At 40.5% G+C, this 26,254-nt stretch overlaps 1 protein-coding gene and 1 long non-coding RNA gene across 4 annotated transcripts in view; one reads left to right on the top strand and one right to left on the bottom strand.

Moving 5' to 3' along the window:
- The window catches only part of LOC124183578 (sodium/calcium exchanger 1), a 1,216,563-nt gene that overhangs the window by 1,060,332 nt on the left and 129,977 nt on the right, over positions 1 to 26,254 (top strand). The window lies entirely within an intron of this gene.
- LOC124183583 lies at positions 7,894 to 8,689 on the bottom strand. Its single transcript, XR_006871008.1, has 3 exons — positions 8,613 to 8,689; positions 8,319 to 8,447; positions 7,894 to 8,201 (listed from the first exon to the last, which is right to left on the bottom strand). It is a non-coding gene; the product is annotated as an uncharacterized LOC124183583 (long non-coding RNA).

A 26,254-nucleotide genomic window follows, 5' to 3' on the forward strand; every position in this document is an offset into this window, starting at 1 on the left:
GTAATAACCATGTATGTATTTGCACCTGTGTTAACCGAATAAACCTGCAAGGATGAGATTTGATTTTTCTACGCAATCCACCATTGAGTTCTGTTACCTCACCCACCCACCCTGATCCTCGTAAATCTAAGCATGCCTATAGTCCTGCATTAAGAAAGAGAGAGAGAGCGACCAGGTCTATATTTTCCAAGCACACGTAAACTTTAGGATAAACACTGACGGCTGGGTAAGGTCAGTGACACGAGCACCCGACACAGAGAGAGCAGGGATGAAGAAAGAACGAGAGCCGGGGTGGAGGACCTGTAACCCCAAACGTCCAAATCGCAGAGTTCGCTTCGTGAACGGAGGTAGCGGGGCCAGATGGGTAGGTGGCCCCAGAATCGGCCGCATGGCCAGGGGCACCAGGGTAAGGGGATCGTCTAATGGTCAGGGTGCACAGGCCCAGAGGCCATCCCGTAGAGTCCGGAATCTGATTCGCGGTCAACGGTACCTGGGGTAAGGGGTCGTCACACGATATTCAGCACGTGGCGAGGGGGTCGCGGGCGAAGGGCTGACGAGCCGCGGAACTTCGAGGCGGAAAAACCGCTTCTTGGTAAGGGGTTGCCGGAAAGGGGTGGTCGTCCGGAGAAGCTTCTAGAATAAAATACCTCGTAGACGAGGGGCTGCGGGGGAAGGGGAAGGGGCCCCAAAATTTGCTCCTTGGCGAGGGACGGCGGCGGGAAGGGGATGGCGTCCCAAAATTCGCTTCGCGGCGAGGGGCGGCGGGGGAAGGGGATGGCGTCCCAAAATTCGCTCCAAGGCGAAGGGCGGCGAGGGAAGGGGATGGCGTCCCAAAGTCACTCCTCGGCGAGGGGCAGCAGGGGAAGGGGATGGCGTCCCAAAATTGGCTCCGCGGCGAGGGGCGGCGGGGGAAGGGGATGGCGTCCCAAAGTCACTCCTAGGCGAGGGGCGGCGGGGGAAGGGGATGGCATCCCAAAGTCACTCCTAGGCGAGGGGCGGCGGGGGAAGGGGAAGGCGCCCCAAAGTCACTCCTAGGCGAGGGGCTGGCGCCGGAGAGGGGTGCGAGGGGGGTTTGTTGTGACGCCCCAAAGTGCCCCTATACTACTGACGTATACATATCAGGCGCAGCGAGCCCCCCGATTATCGGTAGATCATGGCTATATTTATTAGGACTTTGGCTTCTATATAAAGATTCAAAATTAAATCACGTTGACAGAATTAAAAAAAATCAGAATAAACTGAAGGATATTTTTTGTCATAGAAAAAAATTTTTGAGGCAGGAAAAGGCTCATTTACTAAAAAAAAAAATAAAACTCGAATTAAAAGGAAATGCAACTCTCAAGTATTGTTTAGCGCGGTCGGTCCCTTTCGCTCTGCAGCAGAAAACTGAAAAAGAACTTGAAAGGTTGGTAAAGTTGGTGATCATAGTACCTGCAGAGACTAGCGAATGGGCCACGCCTATCGTACTTGCAGTAAAACCAACCGGCGATATACTAATATGCGGAGACTTTAAGGCAACGCTCAATCTACAGTTGAAAGCAATACGCTATGCACCTCCGAATTTTGATTATGCAGTGGCCCGGTTACAAACACGTTGCAAAAATGAACTTGAAAATAGGAATAAACGCTATTTGAAAATCGATTCGAAAGACGCTTTTTTGCAAGTTCCGGTGGATGAAAGTTCACAACATGTGATGACAATAAACACACACAAAGGATTATTTCGTCCTATGATGTATGGAGTAGCCTCTGGTCCAAGATTTTTTCAAATGAATATTGAAGAGATATTAAAAGATATTTAGGGAGTCGCCGTAGTAGCAGACGACGTGGTTGTAACGGGCGACAACGATGAGAAGCATTTAATGAATCTAGATAAAGTTTTGACAAGATTGTAAGACTGTGGATTGAAAGGTGGGGTAGATAAATGTGATATTTTAAAAGAGAAAATTAGTTATTTAGGATATAAGTTATCACGTGATAATATAAGTACTGATGTAACAAAATATAAAGCTATTGTACACATGAAATGTCCTGGAAATCATAAAGAATTGCAATTGTTGCTTGGAAAAATTAATCATTACGGTAGATTATTTAAAAACAGAGCACAAACGTTGGAACCATCATATGAGTTAAGTAAGCGTGAAGAATTTACATCGACAAAGAAATGCAACGAAAGTTTTCAAAATATCAAAGATAATCTGAAACATGTTATTGTGAATTACAATCCCGATGTACCACTCATCTGGACATGCGACGCGTTCCCCGAGGGTTTAAGTGCGTTTATCAGCCAGCCGTATGCGGATGGTGAAAAGCCAGTTGTGTTCGCGTCCAAGAGATTGACACGAGCCCAGAAAAACTATTCTTAAATTGATAAGGAAGCTGCTGTGATCATTTTCGGAGTTACGGGATTTTATGATTATTTATCTGCACGGAACTATATTTTGAGGACAGACAATAAACCATTGTCGAGAATATTGGCTCCTGAAAAAAAAATTCCGAGAATGGCCACGAGCATGTTACAGAATTGGTCGCATTTCTTAATGGCATTTAATTATAAAATAGAGTGCATTCGCACGAAAGAAAATGTTTTTGCTGATACATTATCGCGCTTACCCAGCTATAGAGACGAAAAAGAAAACGAAATTTTAGAACCAAAAGAAAAATACACTTATCTACATTATGTAGTTGAAAGTAAGATCGCATGTCTCGATTATAAAGCAGTGGCGAGAGAAACTAGTAACGATAAAAATTTATCAATAGTGAAAAGAAATGTACTGAATGGCTGGGCGGAGTGTAAAATTAAAGATTATCCTGATGAACTTAAACCGTTTGCTTTGAGAAGAGATGAATTAACGATCGAAAAAGAATGTTTGATGTGGGGCCATAGGGTCGTTATTCCAAAAAAATTACAAAACGAAATTTTACAAAAACTACATGAAAGTCATTTCGGCATTGTCAGAATGAAAAGCATGGCAAGGTCAGTCATTTGTCGGCCAAATATAGATAAGCAGATTGAAGACTTGTCAAAATACTACGAACATTGTGTTCAGATAAAAGATAGCCCAAGAAAAATGAAACTTTCGCCATGGCCGTACCCAACTCAACCGTGGCATAGGATTCATTCTGACTTTGCAGGGCCATACTTGGGTTATACCTATTTGTTAGTTTGAGATGCATTTTCAAAGTGGCCCGAGATTTACATTGTAAAAAAGATGAGAGCAGATCATACGATAGAAATTTTGGAAGATGATTTTTTAAAACATAGTTCACATCGTAACAGATTTCGGTACACAATTTACCAGCGTAGAAACAAACAGTTTTTGAAAACCTGGGCATAAAGCAGACGTTTGCGGCCCCGGGACATCCAGCAACGAACGTGGCTGCCAAAAATTTTGTCAAGACATTTGAACGTAAATGAAAAGCTGCAGTCGGAAGTACAGCTCTTACGGTGGCGAAAGCAATTCAGAGATTTTTAATTTGTTACAGGAACTCAAAACACACTATGACAAATGAAACATCTGCTAAGTTGTTAAGTGGTAGAGATTTTCGAACACCTTTGGAATTGTTACATCCGAACAGTAATTTATTTAGTTAAATAATAAAAATAATTGAATTTAAACAAGAGAATCAAGTTAAAAATTTTAGTGGATGTAGAACTGAAGAATTTCCGAAAGACGACATAGTAATGGCCAAAGATTTTCAAAAAAATTACTCAAACGTGTCTCAATCAAAAATAGTTGAAATATTGTCCCCTCGAAGTTGTACTGTCGAATTTGAGGACGGAGGGAGACACAAAAAACATTTTGATGAACTCTATAAGTGGTGAAACACCGATAACGATAAGAACGATAATAAAATGCAACAAAGTGAAATTGTCGGAAATCCAACAATGAGCCCTGTACGAAGATCGAATAGATTAAGAACCAAATGTGAGCGGTATGTATCCTTTAAATCTCTCTATCTGATAAAAAAGTTTCAAACAAATGAACAGGTAAAAAAAGATTATAATAAGAATAGTAAAAAAAGACTATAATAACAATAGTATGAAAAAGATTATAATAACAATAGTATACGCATGAAGTTGGCGGTGGGGTGAGATCCCGAAAACAAAACAAAAAGCATCTAGCAAGCCCTTTGACAGCCGTCATTGGCTGTTTATGACAGTCTTTGACAAATATCTTTATAGGTATCTCTTTCTGACGCGCAAAAAATGAACATGCAAACGAAAATTATCAAGATGATTCCCGACGGGAAGTATCTTTTTCGCGCGTTGGCGTATTGTGTATACGGCACTCAAGATCGACACGCAGAGGTGAGACTGAGTATCGTTTCAAATATAGTGGATCATTGGTCTACGTTTGCGGGTTTTATTACAGGTAGTGAGTCAAACAGTGCTGTGATTAGGTCACCTGGTGATTACAAATCACATATGAATGAAAATGGAATATACGGGGGAGAAGCAGAATTAGCTGCAGCTGCGGACATTTTTAAGATATGTTTAATCGTGTATCGCGAAGAACAAATTCATCCACACCAGATCGGATCACAAAATGAAACACAATTCTCGCTCCTCTTCACCGGCGAAGGAGACAGTGGACACTTTGATGTCTTGCAGAACCAAAATGAAATTCAGATAGTGAGTAATAAGTATGAAAGGTAACAATCAAATAATAGTAAATCTAAATATATCACGAAACAGTCAAAAGGACAGCCAGGATTTACGATGACAAGGGAGAAAGGAGGAGTTTCAAGCAGCAGACAAGGCGATGGAGACGGTGGATGGTCGGAAGTATCACAAAAGAAAGAGGAAAATAAAATTGTAAGTGCGAAGAACCAAATAAGCCAGAGAATAATAATAAACAAATATTCCTATAACCAGGCAAGAGGACGACCAGGGTCTATGTTATCACAAGAGAAAGAGGTGTTTTGCGGAGTGAACAGCAACACAAATATAGAGAAAAAATAATATAAAGAAGGTGATTTTGGAGAATAACGGGCAGAGCGGTAGCAAAAATAATTCAGCAAGTCAAGGAGATAGATCGATATCAATAGAGAAGGAACAACAATTATTAACCAACGAATGGAAGCTTAGATTGCTGAAAAAAAGAAAAGTAAGCACAGAAGGAATTGAAGTGGACAGCAAGTGCAGACCTGTCATTAAATCAACATGAAGGAATTCGCCTGTCTACTAGACAATGCGTAGAGAAATAGTGAGGCGCGAAGCGCCGAACAACGAGGCGCGTAGCGCCGAGATGGGGTTGGCGCGCGAAGCGCGCAGGGGCGAAGCCCCTAGTGAACAATAGAAAAAAATGAATAAATAAACAAAATAAGGGGCCGAAAGATGTAGCCCAGGCAACATAGTTTCGTAACAAACACATATAAATTATGTTACACTTAGTTCCGTGAATATCACAGGTATGTTGTATGAAACGTGAATGTAATGGTCCAGGCACTCTAAAATGTCCGCCACATATCATGCTACAGTTTCGTCACGATCGTGTTGAATGGCTACATGCTAGTTACGTTGCTGAAGCGTGAATTTGGCAGAACAGAGACGTCACAATGTTACGTTAAGGCTACATAGCAATCATGCACCGCTTGAAATCGGAGTTACATGGCCTCCATGTCGCTAAGGTGTTTCAGGAAATGATGGTAGGTATCAGATACATCACGATCAATTATCCATAAATGTATCAAGTATATAACTATTGTTCTGTGAGATAGAGTATTCTCGTTTATTATATTATGTATTACTTATTGACTTGCTCATAAATAGAGCATACAAAGATCTTATCGTACATTTGTACTAATTCTCATACGTATACATCTATTTAACACACAAACATAAATTCAAAAGCTTAATTGGATATTAGGAACAATTTCATTTTACAGTCTTATTGAATGTTTGATTCTTGCATTACCTAATCCACATCACAGAAATAGTTTATCTTAATATTATATTTTATTATTTAGGCCTTGATTTGATTGTATATATTAATATTATGAAAGATATAAAATATGTGTCGAAATATAGTACATGGAGGAGAAAAAAAAACGTTTCATCAAACAAAGTGAATAATAAGCATTAATGTTCAAAAAATTAAGAAAGTAGCGAAGTAGAGAAGCCATACCTTTGTGTATAGTAGATCATTACTAAGTGAACTTTGAAGTACATGTTAACCGCTCCTAACAGCAAGTCCCTAACTCGCGAGCTCCGGTTATAAAGACCTTAGGAACTCCGAGTATAGCGATCTCTGTAATCGGAATATATAGAGTGCCTGAGATAAGTCTTTACATGCGGAGCTCGTGAGTTAGGGTCTTGCTGTTAGAAGCGGTCGAGTGTATGTATACTTTTCTTCTTCAAACTTATTTAGTCATCTACTAATTTATTATACTTCATTGATGGGCATAGTATTGAAACTATTTCAAGGCACGAACACTTCAGTGCTTTCCTCTGTTATTCTATTGGTTAAATTATCACAATCTCGTAACTGGACGATGTGTTTGTTTTGATAAGGCCAGAAAAACTCTCACAATTAACGTAATCGTCGATATTGAATAGAGTGAAAGAAATAGAAGAAGTTTAAATAGTGAAATAAAATGTCCAAATACTACGTGTAATATTTCTATTGTGACCACACTGTACGTGTATCTATAACAATATGAGCGCGTAGCTCATTTTATATAATATTTCATTAATCAAATTTGTCTTTTTTAATCTTAATAATCTAAGTAAAAAATTTTCTCAACGTTGAACACGAATAAACTATAAAATAAATCTTTCTACTTTGTACTTTCCAGGTCTTTAATTGTTTGGTATAGACTACCAAAGTAAACGTTAGATATTTAGAAAGGTACGAAGACGAGGCAAGATAATGCGGAAATGAGACCTGCATCTCCTTCTTATGTACCCCATAAATCTGTTTGGGGCATCTTATGGAAACTGTCATGGTTTAGCGCGTCATCATCTGTACTAATTATTAGCTCCAGGATGTGGTTGAGGTCCGTTCTTTTTTGTATTCTCTCTCTTGAACCGCTGTTTAGCTTGGCGGAACCATTCTGACACCGTATCTTCAAATTCTTTGTCTGTACAAGTGTATGACAGTCTCACTCCATCTGTAGAGTTGAATACAAGTTAGTGTCGTATTGATGCCTACTCACTGTTCTGTGAATGTAGCTTTAATAATCACACTAATCTTTGATGGCTGCTGTGACTTTCAAATTTGAAAGTTGAAAATTGGTCCTCAGACCGCACCATGAAGCGTCTTTAGCGAAGTCGTTGGTGAATACTTGTCGCAATATTCTCAAAGTATTTTCTTTGGCACTGTTCCCGCCAATTTGTCCAACATACTTTACCTGAGAGTAACAATATTACCATAAAGATAATTATTTTCATTTGGAAAGTTTATGTATCAAATATTTTGTAAAAAAATGCCTGTACATGACTGATCAATTCTCATAGGAACATATTCAACGGTCGTTGCTTCGAAAGGATATTTTGAGAGAAACTCGCTTGAAATTTTGCCAAAATAGTCGGCTTTTGAATCTTTGAATGACTAGAAAAAGACAAATCGTAATACTCTTGCTATGAATTTCCCATGATACAATAAAAGTGATTAAGATTCCCAGCCGTACCTCTTCAGAAAAATTTCCTACACACACACTCTCATCAGAGTTGAATTTTTTACAATACATTTATTACCATAATCTAAGAATGATTAGAGGCATTTTTGATTTTCAGTTGATTCAACCGTCTGTTAATGTTTCAGAATACGAAAAGAAACAATTCTGTCCAAAATTGAATGAGCAGGTCTACTTGCTAATTCCTTCTAAAAATACATCATGAATCACTCACAAAAGTACTGCAAAAATCCGCATTAGCCAATTTGTTTTCAAACGCTTGTATATCAGCAGTGTTTTTGAATGGAAGATCGTCTGTAACCTTTTTAAAATCTTTTCCGTGACCTACAGTTCCATGTTGACCCACTTTCTGTTCAATCTCAGCTAAACGTCGATCCACTAATTGTTGAGTGACCAACATCTCAGCCAATAGTGTGGTTAATGCCGAGAATTTTTCTGTACAAACACAAATACGTAATCGAAACTGAATACAAAATTCAAGCAGGACTTGGTCACTCTAAAATTTTTTAAAAACGAATCAAGGTTACCCTCTATGAGTATTCTTGTCTTTTCCTGAGAATCTGAAAGCAAAATAATCGTATTGTACTCGAGCCCATGTACTTCCATTGTGAACCATGAATATTATTTTGATCCAAGAAAATTTGCATTGCGTATGTCGCAATTTCTCATATACGTACTATTACATAAGTCAGGGAGACTACCGTCAAATAATATTGAGTGCCCTTCTAGACCCTGATGAGCAGAAGGGTGTAAAGCACTAGCATTTAGGGAAGGATCACCGCGTCTTTTTGTACTGCTTGGAAAGTCTGTAGATAAAAAAAAATACGCTTATCAACCAAATAAAAAATTGGACGGTACCCAATTATCATTCATTAAGGTTATTCTACACTACTAAATCCAAATCATAGACCACTCATGCGCACATGCCACCTTTAGGAACTTGTATAAAAAAATACTATCCATATATGTACCTGCAGTTCCATTATCCGCATTTATGTCGAAATCATCTACTACAATATCGATGGGCCAAGACTCAAATGCATGAGGTATTGACGATAGGTTGGTATCTTTCCCTACGATATGTTTCGCTCGTGCCGGGGGGATACTAATAGTATTCGTATTAGTCGAGTTTAAATCAATGGGTAAATGCTCAATGTCTATTATTGTCTGAGAGTCCGATAGTGGATTACTATTCTTTGTTTGGCTTCGTTTTGATGACTTTGGGATATCTGTCTGATTAGGTATATCAGGGGATGATTTTTTTTTTTGAATATCTGTCTGATCAGGTATATCAGTGGATCGATTTGTAACGGAAGGTTTCATATTCTTCTTTTTATCAAGTTTCGGTGGCTCTGGCATCGAGGTTGTTGTGGAATGTTCACTGTCAGGCGAATCTTCCCTATCGGTAGATTCTTCCCTTACGCGAGGAAGCGGCTGTTTCCTTTTTCTAAGATATGGTTTATCACCTTGACTTTGACTTGAGCTACTCTCACTTTCAGATTTTTTAGTTGCAGCCGCAGACCGAGCTTTCTCCAAATTTTCTGTAAATATGAGAATTGTAAATATTCAATTATGTCTACCTAGCTTGTTACATTACGCTATTAATCGAATAAATGAATCATATTACGATCTGCTAAATTATCATGATTGGAAGATTTTTTCAAACGCTCAATGACATTCAAGTACTTTAAATTGCATAGTTTTTTTTTGGCATAAACACGAAGCATTCTACAGTATATCACGGAGCTTTAGACGATCACTTCATTTTCAATTGAGTTCACAAAAGCAAGGGGGCCTATTACATGCAGTTTATACAATTATTTACCGTAATAGCTTTCAAATTTAACATGGCAGAGTGTCCACTTTCTACTGTCTTTTACAGGGGGCTTTCGTTTTGTTATGTATGATTTTACGTCTGCCGTTTTCGGCCACCAACACTCAGTTTTGGTAGCAGTGAGCCATGTACTTGGAACTTTGGACGTTATATCATCGTCCTCATCACTAAAATCATCTTCGTCGAGAAACGTAACGACAGCGTATGGCCCAGTCAGAGTCATTGTCAGTAAATGAATTCACTAGATAACAAAAGTATAGAACAATATATTATTAACAATGAATTTCAACACTTGAGATTAAGCAGGGTGGAAACGAAAGACCCAAGTTATGCAATCGACATCGCTAAAACATGGTCGATAGTTTCCTTTGAGGACTAAAAACTTTATATTTGTCAATATCAAAATATAAAATTCTGAATTTCTGAGGAAGACGTCGAGTCATGTAGTTGAAACATTAATTGGATATCTAATTCATTCTATCATAACCTCCCTACCTCAATTAGATGCTCTATTGCTATCTATTGTAAATCTTAATGGATCTCAACAATAAGTTTCATCGAACAATGTACTCAATTACTTCCATTATTTATATTGAAAACTTGAAGAATAGTCGCCGGGTTATGATCATTGAATTTTAATGAAAACCAAGGGATTTTTCGAAATATCTTCTTCTGTAAAATTAAGAAAATCGAAACCACAGATTTTCATCTCTCCAATCGCGCTAACAATATATCATTTGCATATAATATATCGCACGTGCATTTCGAGAATAGTGCGATTTTTTCTCTTACGGTAAAGTACCTACATACATTTGCCAAATTTAATATTGATCAGGAATTTCTTCCATTTGGGATCAATTACTGCCTATTTGCATCTGCGGGGAATGCGTAATATATACGAGACGAATTTATTATCGGTTGCACACGAGTTGCAAAAATGTATAGGTTATAGAAACGTAAGTAGGTAGCAAATACCATAAGTGGTAACCTAGATCCAGAACTAAATTGAGTCGATTTTAGCTGTAAGCTGATTAAATGTGAAAATTTGAAACAAAACAGAGAAATAAAGGATTATCGGTTCGGTACGTACCTTGCAAACCGCGTGGTGAGATCCGTACACGCACGTGTGAGACTTGTTGAAGCTCGGCTTGTAAGAGCGTTACAACGTGGTGCGTACGTATAGGAGCCTGCGCGCGCAGGGTAGGCTCGCATAGGTGAACTGCTTGTTTAATTACGCGTCGGAAATTCAAATCTCGTGAACCATCGGAAATACGAAACTATCTCGCTCGTTTATGGGCATTTTCAAACACTTGTGTTCAATGTGTCTGGCCTCAATCACAACGAATTCGTAACGTTCCTCATCTACTACATTAATACCGACTTCCGAAGAGTCGCAGGGCTTATCGAAGAATAATTTCGAATCCCGATATTTTTTTCCGTACAAAAATATTTTGTTCTTTCTGAGGAAAATACGGTTGACGGCTATAATGTTTTCATTGCGTAAAAGAACACAGTTATCACTTTTTTTTGTACCCAAGAAGAAGTTTTCATACTCTACTGACTTTATAAATCGTCTACCCTCACTGTCTTCTCCGGTGCTGGCAAATTTTGTAATCGGATACTCTCTTTGTGCAGGATTTATTTTCAGTTCATTTTCTTCGTGGACCCTGTTGATAAATTGTTGTAAGGGTTTGTTCGATGTTTTAACTTTTTTCTTAATTTTTTGCATAAAATTTTCATATTTAAAAGCACTGTACTTTTCGAGAGGGCCGAGTAATTGTACATCGTCACAAATATGGATTAAGTTGTGAACATTGTGAGAAATATGTTCTGTACCGTACAACCGTGAATAATTTGATACAAAATATATCAATAAGCTCCGTGCGTAGTCTATCAGTGTCGTAGAATATTTTTCGCTGGATAAGATTCGTACAGCTACACTGAGGCTAAGAAAGTGATAATATTTATCTTTATCTAAATGTTCTTTAAATATCATCGGTCCAGTATAGAGTAAGAGTTGTCTTAGCTCCGTTGCCTTATATCGATCGACTTGCTCTAACGGTCTCGGCTTTCTTGCAAATTCTTTAGATAATGTTGCGGCTAATGACATCAAGTAATCGGAGGCCGCCTTCAATTGTGCACTGGTCATCCGCACATTTTTTCTTCCTTTCACCCAGAATTGAAGCAGCTTTTTCATGATACCAAGGCATAAGAGATGCATATAATCCAGTGGGAACTGGCTCACCATTCCTATCTTCAAGTTTTCGAGAATGGATCGCTTCTTGTGATATTCTTCGTTGACTTTCAATCTGAATGATTCATCTGTTCTCAAAGTAGCATCAACTTCAGGATACGTCACACGATTTGTCTTAAATTTACCCTCTTGCATACATTTGCTACATCCAAAGTATGCGTTATGTCCTTTGGTACCAGTGATGTAGGCTTTCGCAGGTGCATTGCATATGAAGACGTTCAGTTCACATGATATTTTGTGGCCTTCTATTTGTATACCCGACTCACAAACCTTCAAAGCATCCTCGACAAAATATTTCAAGAAGTCGTTACAATCCAGAGGTTTCTCATTGCCATGGTATATGCCAACGACGCAAGGCTGAGTATGAAAAGGTGCTTCAATAGCCGTTAAAATTGGCCAAAACTGGCTTCCAGAGCTTTTCGTTAAAGGTAGACCATCCACATTAATATTGAATTTGATTACTGATGGAAAATCTTTAGGCGCATAATACTTCAAAACAGATTTAGTTAAAGCATTGGCCAAACCAAAATGATAATAGTTACCCGGTGACATACTGGTAGTTTTTATATTTCTTGGTGTTTGCATAAAAGTCCTTGCGTCAGATGGCAAATCATGTCCATATTTCTTCAAAATTTTCAACAAATTGCTCAGATGGTTTTAACTTATTGATGATTCAATAGCCCAATTCTGAATTTCCGTATAGATATCAGAATTATTTTTGTTTCTATGCTGTTCACAATCTTCAGTATTCTTTGTGAAATAACTACTGCTACCGCTAGTACCAGGCTCACCATTGAAGTTTTCGTCTCTAGCTGGACTGCTTTGTTCTGTCTCGAGAAAATTATATTCTGAATACCCTGCCTCTGATGCTTCAACATTAGGATCTGTATTTTCTGAGCTATTGTCGTTCAAATTATGCTCACATTTTTCACTATTAGTTTTTGAGCTTACTTTTTTTAGCACTTTTTTCAATTTCTTAGCTTCTTTTAAAATTAATCGTCTTCGCTGCCTTGTAGACAGAATAGTAATCTCCTTTCCAATCTTGGGCATCTTCCGATAATATCCTGTGAAAATGATCGAATGCATTGAAATGCTCATCAACCGCATTAGCATAATGATATGTTATTTGAATTTAGCTATCACAACCATTACAAAAAATTAGCTTAGACCCCAAGTATCCCATACTAATTAAGTATAATATATTCTTCAAATCGTGAACCCAGACAAAATTTTGAACTTTTTGCAGAGGAAAATAATCGTCTTCATAGAAAAAATATATATAACCTATAACAAATAATTGGTACCTGCAATACGTTGTGTACAATTTATTTTGGCAGAGGGGAAATGAGTGAATATTTTCATCTAATTGTAAAACACTTTTGGCTGATTCAAAATTTATACCTTCACCTATTATATGTTTATCAGAAGATTGAGCGTTTTCATTTATAAAGAGATATAGTACCGTAAAACGCTCGAATACTCGTCAAAGTATCCAGATTTTCGATTCCTCAATTTTTTTCGTGGTTTTTATACAAATTCACTCACTAAACAGAGTCGATTAAACCGACGACTCGGCTTGAATAAGAAAAATATAAACTAATTACGTGATATTATATTTATAGTAACGAATTACCTGATATTATATTTATTAGTAATTGGTATTGAAGTCACAAATAAAACACACGACGCGTCTGCATAATATTATGCTTCACTTATAAGAACTTGCAGGTTATATGTTCGAGGTTATGTTTCTACTTTCAGAGATGGCGTATTAGCAGATACGCAGAAACATAGGAGCCGTAGATCTCGGTATACGTTGCGCTTATGCGCACATAAGTTATGTATCCGTGCTGTCTCTTTCAAGGGATGGTACAATCAAAGATACGCTGTAACGTAGATGCGGCAGATTGCGGTTACAGCTTGCGTACGTTATGTTAGTTACGTCACACTTGATTCCTCAAATATGTAAAGTAAATGTTACACTGTTCCATATACGTTATGTACAAACGGTCCGTATGTCTTACATCATTTCTATGGAAAGTATTATCGCATATACACCATAGCATATACTTTACGTAACACGCTGGTGTGGCTATGATGGATTGTCGTTATATGGAGTTTCCGTTTCCGATATGTTAGTTCTACTTTTATTACGTGAAGATTACGTTTACAGTTGAACGTATCAGGATCATCACAATAAAGACGTCACATTCATGTCAAAAGATTAAATTGTTACCTGGGAGTGTATGTGTATGAGCGGTATGCGTAGTCCGAGAGACACCTATGTATTGTGACGTGGACTTTTCCTGCTCCTCGGTCACTCGGAGAAAATGACCGAGAACTTACCGCGTGCACAATAATTTGGCGTCCATAATGTCCCCTGAACCTGCAATAATACCGCGAAATTTGTTGGGCGCCCGGCGTGGTCAACACGCCTCGAAATCGGTAATACGATATACCGCGACCATATGCTCGGTAGCTCACTGCCGCGGAGAGGGGAGGGGTAATTTTTGGGTAGAGAGAGATACGCCACACGTACGCCGACAAGTTATTTCACAAAGCAGCAAGAAAATTAAACAATATATTTCAAAATAGCGATAATACAACAAAAAAATAAAAATAATAACAATACTGCGGAAGCTTGTCCTCGCGATCCCAAACGCAAACGCTTAGCTTACAAAAAAAAAGAACAAGCAAACAAAATAATCAATAAAAAAAACAAAAAAAAAAAAAATATGAAGGGATCCCGAAGACCTCTACGGCCTACGTGCGCGAGTCACTATACTACTCATGACCGCTAATTTACACACAAAAAGAAACCAAAAGCAAAATCGGACGCGACGCGCTGCTCGCGATCGTCCTCTACAGAACGGCGCTAATCGCCAACTTAATACTAACGGATTATGCAAATGAAGAAGAAAACTAAACTGAAACGAGGCTCGTCGCGGCACCCGCGACCCTCCTCTAGGAACGAATATTTTTATTAGCGCGCACCCGAGCTCCACTTTCTCTGCGACGGCGGGACGCGGTCGCGAATTCGAATGCTCCCCGTGAGACTGCTCGCGACCTACACGAGAACGGAGGCTGTATCGGATGAAGTAAAATGACCCCGTGTAACGGATTTCAGTTACACTCAAACTCGAGGCAACAATGTCTCGGCTCAACCCGTGACTCGACTCGATCTCCTCGATCCCCCGAAATTAACGCTACTTCCTTACGCGCAACTCAGGCTACGGTCACCAAGCAAATGTATCGGCTAAAGAATCTCGAGTACAGTTGCTAACGCGAATCCTCACTGGCGATCCGTCCTCGGCAAGCCTTTACTAATGATCTCTCGAGATTCTCTCGCAAGAAGGTTAACAGCGCTTACCGCTCCACATCCACGCGACAAAAGGGCCAACTCCCTCGTGGTCCCTTGCTGCCATTTTCCTCGCGATCACTCTATTTCCTCGAAACTCTCAAAACCAAAAAAAAAACGCACGATCGCTGTGTTCGATAGTCCTCGTTAACCGCCAGAAATAGAGTGATCTCGAATGGTCGCAACGCCGATCTCGTCACGCTGATCCTTCGTGACGTCATCACCCTAAGAATGCGCAACAATCGATCGGTCATCGATTTTGGGGATTGCGCAACTTGCCGCGCACCTGTCGTCGCTGCGCGGCGCAGAACTTAAGGCTAGATCGCGATGTCGTCTCCCGCGCAGCTCTACGGAGTCCTGGGGTTGGGCAGGGTGGTGCTCCCTCGTCGCTAGCTGGTCTCTCGCGGTTGCCTGGGTTGGGCGTAGGCGGGGTGAGCGGGGAGGCTGCGGCGCGCCGGCCGCCAGCGGGAATCGCGTCCGCCTTGGATTCCCGCGCTGCAGGGAACTGCGTTGCCTTCCCCTCCACAGCCTCGGTGTCCTTCCCGCGAGATCTCCGCGGTTTCGCCTTGCCTCGAATGATGTTCGGCGTCGGAGTTGGTCGCTGGAGGGTAGCCGGTGCACTCAAAAAAAATAAAAAAAACAAAAGCCTGTAATATCTTGGTCGCAATGCTCTATTTCGTCCCTGTCGAAGCTCGGGTGCGTGACTCCAGTTCTGGCGCTCTCTAAGATTATTTCGCGACTCGATTTTCTAAACCCTGATTCCGGGATCTCGCCTAGGGTTCAGGGAGTCTCTTGTAACGGGCAGGCCTAACCGAACTCCCACGTTACAGTATATTGGGGTGGTCGTTATTTGGGGTCAAAATTAATTTCACCCGCCTTTTTTTTCAGGCCATTTTTAGCTGCCTTTGTCCCATATGTAACAGTCGTGAGCTGATAATGAGATTCCGCGTGCTGTTCGTCTACCCAGAGTATTCGTTGAAGATCCCACTCTCCTAGGTGAATCTTAATTTGCCGATACATTTTTGTGATGTCTGTAGCAAACAAGTGCTTACGTCGGCGTATCCAGATGACCAAGTCGAAGATGTTGATCATCAGATTTGGACCAGCGTGCATGAGATCATTCAGAGAGTAGCCAGTGGAGCTCGCACTAGAGCCATTGAACACCACTTTGAGTTTGGTGGTCGAGCTATCTGGCTTGAGAACCCCGTGATGAGGCAGGTAATAGTGAGGCCTTCTACTTGTTGAATTATCGTCGAGCTTGATCATGTGATCAGCTCTTTCGTATTCCAGCATGAACTGAGTGTACAATTGGTGATACTGACTATCTCTGCCAAGCCGTTTGAGAATTCGTTGAAGGCACAGATGTGCTGTGTGATGAGAGTCCCCCAAAGCTGTTGGTGATGATTTGAGCGGTATTCTCACGATGTAACCTCCAGTTGAGTCTCTTGAGTGAGTAGTCTCGAAGTGGAGTTCACCCTCCTCTTTCTCTGGAGTGAATTGGGGTTCAATTGACGTTTGTGGTTCTTCCTGAATCCAAAACCTTGTTAGCAAGTCTTGTAAGGATGAGTTTGTTGCTTATGAGACGCCATGATGTGCCGCTCTTGCCAGAGTGACCGGTGCATGAATTGGACTTATGATTAGCCATTCAAAGATGGACAATTGAGCAATCGGAGAGCTAGACGAGTGTTTAATGATATTTGGCTTTATGAGCTGCCCGTAGAAGTCTGCTCCTATAATCACGTCTATTGCCCTTGGAGTGAGAAATTCTGGGTCAGCTAGGTTCAACCCCTTGAGATGAGGCCAGGTGAGTTTACTGTGTACCTTACTGGTTGGCAGGACAGTTGTTAGTGTCTTGAGAATATGTGCTGATATTTTTACTGAGAGTGGTCCATACCTGGAAAGAGGAGCAAGAGTGACAATGCCCCTTGTCTGAGATGTCCTTTTTCCACCAACGCCGTAGACGTCAAGTGTTGAGTGCCCCTTTTCAAGATTCAGCTGTGTGCTAAGACTTTCTGATGTGAATGAGATTTCTGAGCCAGGATCGATGAGTAGTCGAACCTGGTATGATGAGGTCGTCGAGAAGACTGTTGCTGTTGCAGTTGCCAGCAAGGTGAGATGACTGCATGTTGTAGATGAGCACGCCGATGGGTGATTGTTTCGTGGGGCGCGTTCTCTTTAATAAAAACGAGGCCGCGTATTTTTTAATTTGGTCACGATTTCCAAATCTAGAAAACAAAGATCTAGGGGATAGGAATAAATGAAATAAACACACATTTTGAGCCATCAGTTCTATATTTTATTATGGCTCAGAGAGGAAAATCTTTGAGGTATGAACCTTAGAGAAAAAACTCCCTTGCAAATGTTGCTTTACAATGTTTATAGGATATTTATCATATCAAATATATTTCGCACAATGAATTATTTCGGAGGTGAAATCTACGATCAGAAGACATTATATATATGTGGTTGTATTGATTGCTGGTTTTGTTTGAAACTTCCGAATTGAATCTCTATTTAAAACTTATGTATATTTGCGCTGGACCTCTGGACTATTTCATGCAGTATAATCGTGGTAAATGAAGTCGCTGGCGGCTTCGTGTAAGCATTACGCTTGTGCTCGGGTATCACCGCTTGATTCGGTGTACCTGAAGGATTACCTTGTATGAATCCAAGTATGTACAAGCAATCGGTAGATTACTTGCGTCAAGCATTGCGCTTGCTCATTGGTACAACCGGGCTGCGCCGGTGTGCCTTGCGGGACGTACCGCGCTTGTGTTAGTGTACTTACGAAGTTATTCTGGCTCCCCTGCATGCAACAATCAGGAAGGATTTGAAGATACATGACGCCACAAGATCCAAGTATCAATCGAATTGTAGTCAAACCCTTCAGATTTATCCATCCCTCCGGAAACGCACACAGAAAAGAAAAAGGCAAAAGGAATGAACCAACCGACCCCGTGTCGCTCGAGTACTTGACTGACGCGGCCTGGCCCACGCTATCTCCTCCACCTTCATGCTCGTCTAAATAAAACACATGCAAAAACAAAACAGAGAGAGTCGGCCGCGCAACGCATGTGTTCGTATACACGCGTGAGCGACCGTTCGTGCCTGGGCACCTCTGACTATTCGTTCGACCGAACAGTGATCGTGATTATTGACGATCGTTCCTCAGCATCACGCTGGTGAAAGGTTGGCTGCTTCAGAGGTTGATGCAGCTTGAGTATCTTTGGTGGTCCGAGAGCGTTCAGTTGAGGGATCGAAGATGGTTGAGAGGTATGCACCCTGCAGCATGGTATGATGAGTGCCGTTGCACATCTTGCAGTGTCTGGAATTGTTGCACTTTCTGCGTTGTGCCGACCAAGGCAGTTGGAGCACACGCTCCTCTCTTTCACGAGCCTTAAGCGTGCATCTTATGAGCAGCCTTGGGACTTTAAACACATCACAATGAAGTGATCCTGTCCACAGCAATCACATGGATACGATGCTCGCTGTTGGGTGGACTGAGATGTCTGCCGAGTCGACTGCGATTTGTTAGAAGCCTGGTATGAGCTGGCTCTTTTAGGAATAGCTCCCTTAGCAACATTGGATTGAGCAGAAGTTGAGTCCTGCTCGATGTGCTGTAATGTACGAGCACGAGCCATGAGAAAGTCGGTGAGCTGGCTGAGAGAAGGGAATTCTTCGGAAGATGTTAGGGACGTCTCCCACTTCTCACGAGTATCTCGATCAAGCAGTCCACCCATGAGTGTTACCATGAGACAGTCATTGCTGCCTTCGGTTGTGAGCGTTCTGATAGGCTGAGTTGTCTCATCGATAATATTCACTATCTTGGTGAGTGAGCTGGCTTGACGTTTCGGCATCGGCTTAAGGTTGAACAGTCTATCCAGGTGAGATTTGATAATCAGCCGCTTGTTCTCAAATCTCCCATTGAGCAGTTCCTACGCCTTAGTGTATGATGACGAATTCGGGGTGAGATTGACGATGAGTTCTGATGCATGACCTTGTACCGCTGTCTTTAGGTACTGAAATCTTTCGAGAGGGACCGAGATCGAGATCACTGAGATCTGAGCGATTGCCGATGACAGATATAAACATGGCCTTGAAATCTGGCCATTTCCTCATATCCCCAATGAAGGTCGGCACCGTTAATTCGGGTAGACGAGAGCGCGTTCGAGTTCCTGTTTCGACTGAAGCGATTGGTTGAGCAGGCAGTGTGAGCTGTTCTTGGAGACGTCCAAGCAAGCGCTTGATCTTGAGCACCAGCTTGGATTCGTTGAGGCTGACCTCTTTGGCAAAGTATGAGTGGTCTCGGTGAGCGGGAGGCCAATGTGAGACTAGCCACGAATGCTTGGTGCGGAAAGTCTTATGGATCTCATCCAGCTGGTCGAGCGTCATGATGACCTCGGTGAGCGCAATATCGTCGGAAGGTTTTGTCATCTGAGTAAGCATATTCTCCATCGACTCGATTAGCTCATTCTGAGAATTGACTCGCAGAAACAATTCACTGCTGAGCACCAACGGTGAGTTGCTTCGAGTTCTTCGACCTGAACCTTGAAGATGGTCAGCGGTCGTCAGAAGGTCAGCTGTCGGTGTTATTAGTGGCATCTGCGCTGTTGTTAAGGAGTCTGTTGATTCCTTGGCGGTCGACTCGTCCTCGCGCATGAGAGGCATTGTTGATGTACACGTCAGGGTGAACGAGTCACAAAAGTAAACACCACAACAAGGTGAGAAGGTGAAGAATCAAGGATGAGCAGACAACTGCGTGAGCGCGAGAGAGATAGCACTTTACGCGAACCGCAAGAGATGGAGAAGGTCAGAGTTAATCCGCGCACTACACGAGAGCGAGTGAGATAGGCTTAATCCTGGCAATGAGCGTGAGCGAGAGGGTCAGATTTCATCCACGCACTACACGAGAGCGAGTGAGAAGTCCGAGTCGCCGCGCACCACACGAGGGCGAGCGAGATAGGCTTAATCTTGACAATGAGTGAGGGAGAGAAAGTCAGAGTTAATAGCACAATGATTAATGTTTAAGAGATTGCAAATGTTCTATCCGGCTCGCAGCACCAAATGTTGAGAAATGAGTGATGAGAAGAACTTGGAACATTTGCAACTAACCTCAGGTTTTATTTAATAATACAATTTGATCAGTGTGCTATTTGAGATATGAGCATGTCTGGAATATATTAATTCCTTGAGAACCCGATTGTGATTTATGGTGATTCCAGATTTTAGGAATCACTTGAGAAGACTAATATGATTGTATTAATCAATTGAGAAGTCAATATGATTTATGTCACTGTGATATACCTATACATATAGCTAGCGCGAATAGCTAAGTAAGAGCTAGGTGAGTGAGGGCGTGAGAACACGTACTACGACACGACAGTGGTTACCCGACAGCCAAGCCAGGCGCAACTGCTCCTTCACGTATCATGTACACGTAATGAAGTTAAATCCAATCCTAATACTGGTACACCACAATCACGATAAAGCTTTTGTTGAGATGGTACAGTTAATTCACGTGCGAGCACAATGAGATGAAGAGTAATACTGATTGACAGCTAGAAGAGCCGGTAACTAGGCGCGTTCTCAGAGATAGTGAATTTACCTGGCTAGTCCACGTTGAGCGACACCTGCTTCTTGAGAGATGCTTTTGAGAATACCGATTCTCAAACACATTACCATAATAATGATAATTAAAAAAAAACATTTTCTCAATTTTTTTATTAATTTGCTTCTTCGTTTTTTTTTTATAAATGCATTTGAAATGGAATAATTTTCTAGACAAGTTACAAATTCTTAAGTATTGTCTGCTTTTTTGCGTCTGGATGATTTTTTCGATATTTGCTTACCCATTCGCGAGCAGTCCCTGTCCTTCTCGCTCCACCATGACGCGACGCCGGAGGCATTCGTATTGTTTTGTCGCCGGATTTTACTCACGGTGCAATCTCATTATCGGTCGGAAAATAATTCATATTCTCGCTGCTCTATAACTCACTCAATTATACAATTTTTCGGTGCTATCTCAATTGATAGAACTCTCGTATATTCGACTCTCGAAATCGCTCTATCGTGCTCATGATAGGACAGGGAGAAGGACAGGAACTGCTCGCGAATGGGTAAGCGAATATCGAAAAAATCATCCAGACGCAAAAAAACAGACAATACTTGAGAATTTGTAACTCATGTAGAAAATTATTCTTTTTTTGAATACATTTATAAAATAAAATGAGGAAGCAAATTAATAAAAAAGAGAAGAAATTTTTTTTTTTTTTAATTATTATTATTATGGTAATGTTATACAACATTTTGAGGGTAGGGGTTTCGGAAATTTTTTCCATGTAGCAACATGCTTGTAAACTAATTTCTGAAAATTTCAGGATGTTACAAACATATTAAGGCCCACAATAAAATAGTTACTCCAAACGCAGGAAAACCCCATGCGTTTTAAATGGAAAACTTCAACCCCTGTGGTCAAGGGTTAAGCGTTCTTTTAAAAATCTTAAAAAATTACAGCGTTACTTTTTACGTACTTCGAACCGATTTGGGGGGTGGAAGGGGAATAATTAAGTTTGACCCCAAATAACGACCACCCTAATGTATATTTATATAATGTATGTTTATGGGTGCCTTGTGAGGTGTAGTGGTGGTGAAATAATGCTTCCATTGAGTTACTCTGAAAAGAGTTTAATTTTATTTAATTGTAATGTTTACCCTTCACAACGGGTTTATAATCTTAAATATTACCGGAAAAGGGAAACAAAATTTAAAGCTTTTATTCCCTCAATTTTATTATGTTAGAATAAGTTTTCTCGTGCTCCTCTTGCACCTGTCGTGTATGTCCTCTGTAGCTCTTCAATCGACTCGAGTAGTTCTCTCACGATCCTATCGACTAGAGCAGTATAGCTTAGAGCTCTCGTTGCGCGGCAGATTCAATTTAAACGAAGTGTATGATTGAGCTTCATTGACATGTATATATGTGTAAGCTCAAGATGACCAGTGTGAAATAAAGGCAGTTGCCCCTACGCCTTGTAACCAAGTGCACGTTTTAATATTCTCTAATCCTTTGATACCTTTCCACATGCCGAGCATATAGAATAGTATCGTACATTGATGTTGGAGCTATACCTATAAGAAATGCGTATCGAAACATAGAAGATATCAACATGTTCAGTTCATTACATTCTTCATTAGGGGAGTACTCTAGTCGATTTCAACGTTATCGTATATATGTCCAAATATTTAAGTCTACGTATCTCAAACCCAGGAAAAGAGCTTGACAGCCCAATTCTATACGCAATTCTGAACAAAAATACTCCAATACATTTTCATTTGACGTAAAAGTGAAGAAATGGTCCGGATTTCACGAAATCACAAAGAAACTTCGTAAAATTCATGCCATTTGTTGATTCCAGTGTCAAATGAAGATGTATTGGAGAGGTTTTGTTCAGAATCGAGTATAGAATGGGGCTGTTAAGCCTTTTTCTTGGGTCTGTAAAACGTGGACCCAAACATTTGGAGATAAATACGACAATGTCGAAACCGACTAAGGCATCCCCTTGAAAAAACCGGTGTTCGATCGTTGCCGCATGGTCAAACAGCACTTTGTAGTGTCCGCCGGGCCAAGGTACTCAATATAGCAGCATTGAGTAGATATATATGGGTCATTACGTATAATATTTACAATTGAACAATAAAATCACCTCAAATATTTTCTTCCTTGTACTGAATAAGAAAATAATTCACACAGTTTTCTTTATTTCACCATGATGTGCAATATTTCGCAGTTATGAATTTTCGAAGTCTTAAAGTATAAAAAATCTAATTTTTTTAAAAGGTTCTGGTGTGTAAGCAATCGCGTAGAAAGGAAAACGAAATCTTTAGAGAAAATCCAGAATCACTTGAACTGTGCATGTAGTACTGAACGGAAAAATGGCTTCATTCGTTTATGCTATAAATATGTGAGGGTTTGAAACAAATAGTACTTGCAACGTAAGGTCCTCCTCAAAATCGTTTTTTCAACGATTGAATTGTTCGTCATACTCCAAAGATTAAATCATGAAAATTTCAGAGTGTGCAACAACTTTTTTTTTTAGATACGATCCTCAAAAAGCCTCTATGGTACAAAAACCTTGCGCCAACATGTAATCTAAGCTGGATTAATTCACCTTGGAAGAATGAGTTTAGATAAGATTCAGGCTTTAATGCTCTTTTGTTGCTAATTTGTTGCCCCATTCCCGATTTTGTTGCTCCAACCGTTTCGCCGGAATCGACGGCAATGTCAGCTCAAAATAAAGCTAGCAAAACCACGCCTGGGAAACAAATTGAAAAATTAGTAATAAATACCATATTTTACTGCTATTTCGAAGCCTAAATATTATTACTTACTCAAAATCTAACGCTCATACCCCCAAGCGCAAGAGAACCGGTGGGATAGCGTTATTTCTTCAAGTTGTCGTGCGTGATTTCTGCTCGCTGATGTACTTTCTCGAAAAACGTCTGCGGTCCAAATTTTTTACCGTGCCCCGACTATTCAGAATTCGTCGCTATACCTCGAAAGCACAATTGCTCTTATAGTCGTCAATCTACAGTATGAAACGTAGTACCTAACAGTTCGGCGATGAGTCTCCTTCCTGCATTTGTAGCTCAGCAAATACGACTCGGGGAAATTGTTACTCCGAGATTGTAGCCACAATTTCTCTTCCCGCATTTGTTACTCAGCAAAACCGAGTCGGGGAGTTTGTTGCCCCGCAATTTGGGCTACAGTGTCTCTCCCCGCATTTGAGGCTCTCCAAATACGAGTCAGAGAATTTGTTGCTCCGCGATTTAGGCCACAATCTCCCTTCCAGAATTCGTTGCTCAGCAAATACGAGTCGAGGATTTTGTTGCTCCAAAATTTAGGCCATAAACTTTCTTTCCTGGCTTTGTTACTTTAATGTTTGCACCAAAATCGTTAGTGATACCGGTTTATTAGCAGTAGCATGCATAAGAAGTAGTAGAACACCAATGAAAAAATATTTTGCTGTTGATTTTTTGCCGTTTAGTCGTAATAATTAAGAGGTATAAATATCATCCCTCTCTCGAAAAGGTACTCCCTCAATCCCTAAATCACAAGAGAGAAGTGGTAAACCCATGAGGTTTTTACATTACTTTCTACGCATAGGTGAGGCTTATGAATTCCACCTTTGAGTCTTGTATCGTGGTTGAATTACGGGAAAATAAACACGCTGCCAAATTTATATCCAAGACTTTGTTTAATTGTTTATCTCCGTGCGTTTAAATATTATCAGTTTCGGATTTGGTGCGAAGGTATCATTAATTGTTTCGATTTTCCACACATTTCATGATATTGCAACTGAGCACCTCCACTTCGTCGTACAATCACTGTATAATGGCCATTGCCTTCAACTGTTCACCTCGTTTTTATCGATAAATCTGTGTAGTGGACAAATCTGATTAAATCAGAAGGGTTGTTTATTGATAAAGGATTACGAAAACGTTTCGGTAATTCTTGAAAGTTAATGCGATCGAAGCTGTCACCGAAGTCAGCCACATTGAGCACTACCAGAACTCCTGAAACGTAACAAATAATAGTAGATATTCATTTGATCATTTTGAGCTAAGCGAGTGACACGAAAATGCAATAGAATAGTATAAAAAGGAAGAGTATTCATTCATATCCATAATGTACAATGCACAAAATTGGTGTACATCGGTAGGAAAGAGACTACACCAAGCGCCGTAGGAAAAGTGTTTTAAATATCCAATCTCAGCCGATTAATAATAATTTGTACTCCGATTTAGAACAGCTTTCAAATAAAGCAGAACTGAAGCAGCGAATCGATCTGTTCTTAAAAATGTTCACGACTTGAAAACCGTTATTAACCAGAAGTCAAAACTCAACAAAGTGACAAAAAAGTTTGCAAATCTGAAGTTATCGAGAAACACGTAACTGCTAAACATTAAAAAAAATGGATTTCACAAAACTGAACAAAGTTGCAAGCATAAACGAATTTCTACCGACGAAGAATTGACGGAGCTAGAAATTTTCAAAATCTACAAAGTCACCAACATTCGACGAGTCCAAACGAGGTTTGGACAGCGAGTCGTCACAGATCTGAACGACGAATTCAGCGTATTCTTACCAGCACGGATTGTGCTACCGCTGAACGAGGACGAGACCCAATACCAGAAATTAGTTCAGACCCTGGAGGAGGAGCGGTTGCTCTTGCAGTATCTGGGCGGCCAGTACGGTCGAATTAAATTCAAAGATGCGTCGCCTCTCGCCTAATTTGTACACCGTACCTGGACAACGTGTGCAGCGTCTCTAATTATTCTACGTTTCATAACCCTTAAGAAAAATGTATAAATTCTTTCACACAGCTTTCATTTCATACCATTGATTAGTACGACGTTAAATAGTAAATAAAAAAAATATCGAAAATTATATGTATTTTTCACTCAGCGCTAAACCATCCTGTCCACCTTTAACTCAACAAATTTATGTAACAGCAATTCGAATCGACTTTTACAATCATAGAAAGTGCTAATCTGAGCACCGATGAGCAAAGATGAAGGTTTTTGAGCTACATTTGAACCTTGTAACTGTAACGTGAACTGTACGATAAGGTTTCAGCAGACTCCGTCAAGGATAGAATGCAAGGTCGACCAATATCTGAGTCAGCGTACTTTTAAAGCCGCAGGTCCTACGGAGTTAGGTTACTATCGCTCTTGGAATACAAAACATGATTACGTTGGTATACAGGCGCGCACACGCGTGTGACGTTCGGCAAACCTTTAACGTTTAGACTTCGGGAGAGTATTCTGACTTGTATTTATAGACGGACGTGTTTTTACTAGCCTATGTGTTTCAAAATTTTCGACAGAATTGTTGAAAGACGTACAAATTGGACTCATTACATTACTACACAGCGCCCGGTCTGTCGTTTGATGCAATGTTAGAGTGTACAGGCATGGAGCTCGAGCTTCTCACTGACATAGATGTGGTTATGTTTATCGAAAAAGGTATTCGACGTGGTGTGTCACAATGCTCGAACAGATACGCGAAGGCTAACAATAGATATATGAAAGAGGAATTCGATCCAGAAGTCAAAGAATCTTATCTCATGTACGGTGCTGCTATGAACTTTGCTCTGCCGTGTAATTCCTT

This window comes from Neodiprion fabricii, chromosome 5 (genome assembly GCF_021155785.1).
Source record: "Neodiprion fabricii isolate iyNeoFabr1 chromosome 5, iyNeoFabr1.1, whole genome shotgun sequence".
Classification (NCBI taxonomy): domain Eukaryota; kingdom Metazoa; phylum Arthropoda; class Insecta; order Hymenoptera; family Diprionidae; genus Neodiprion; species Neodiprion fabricii.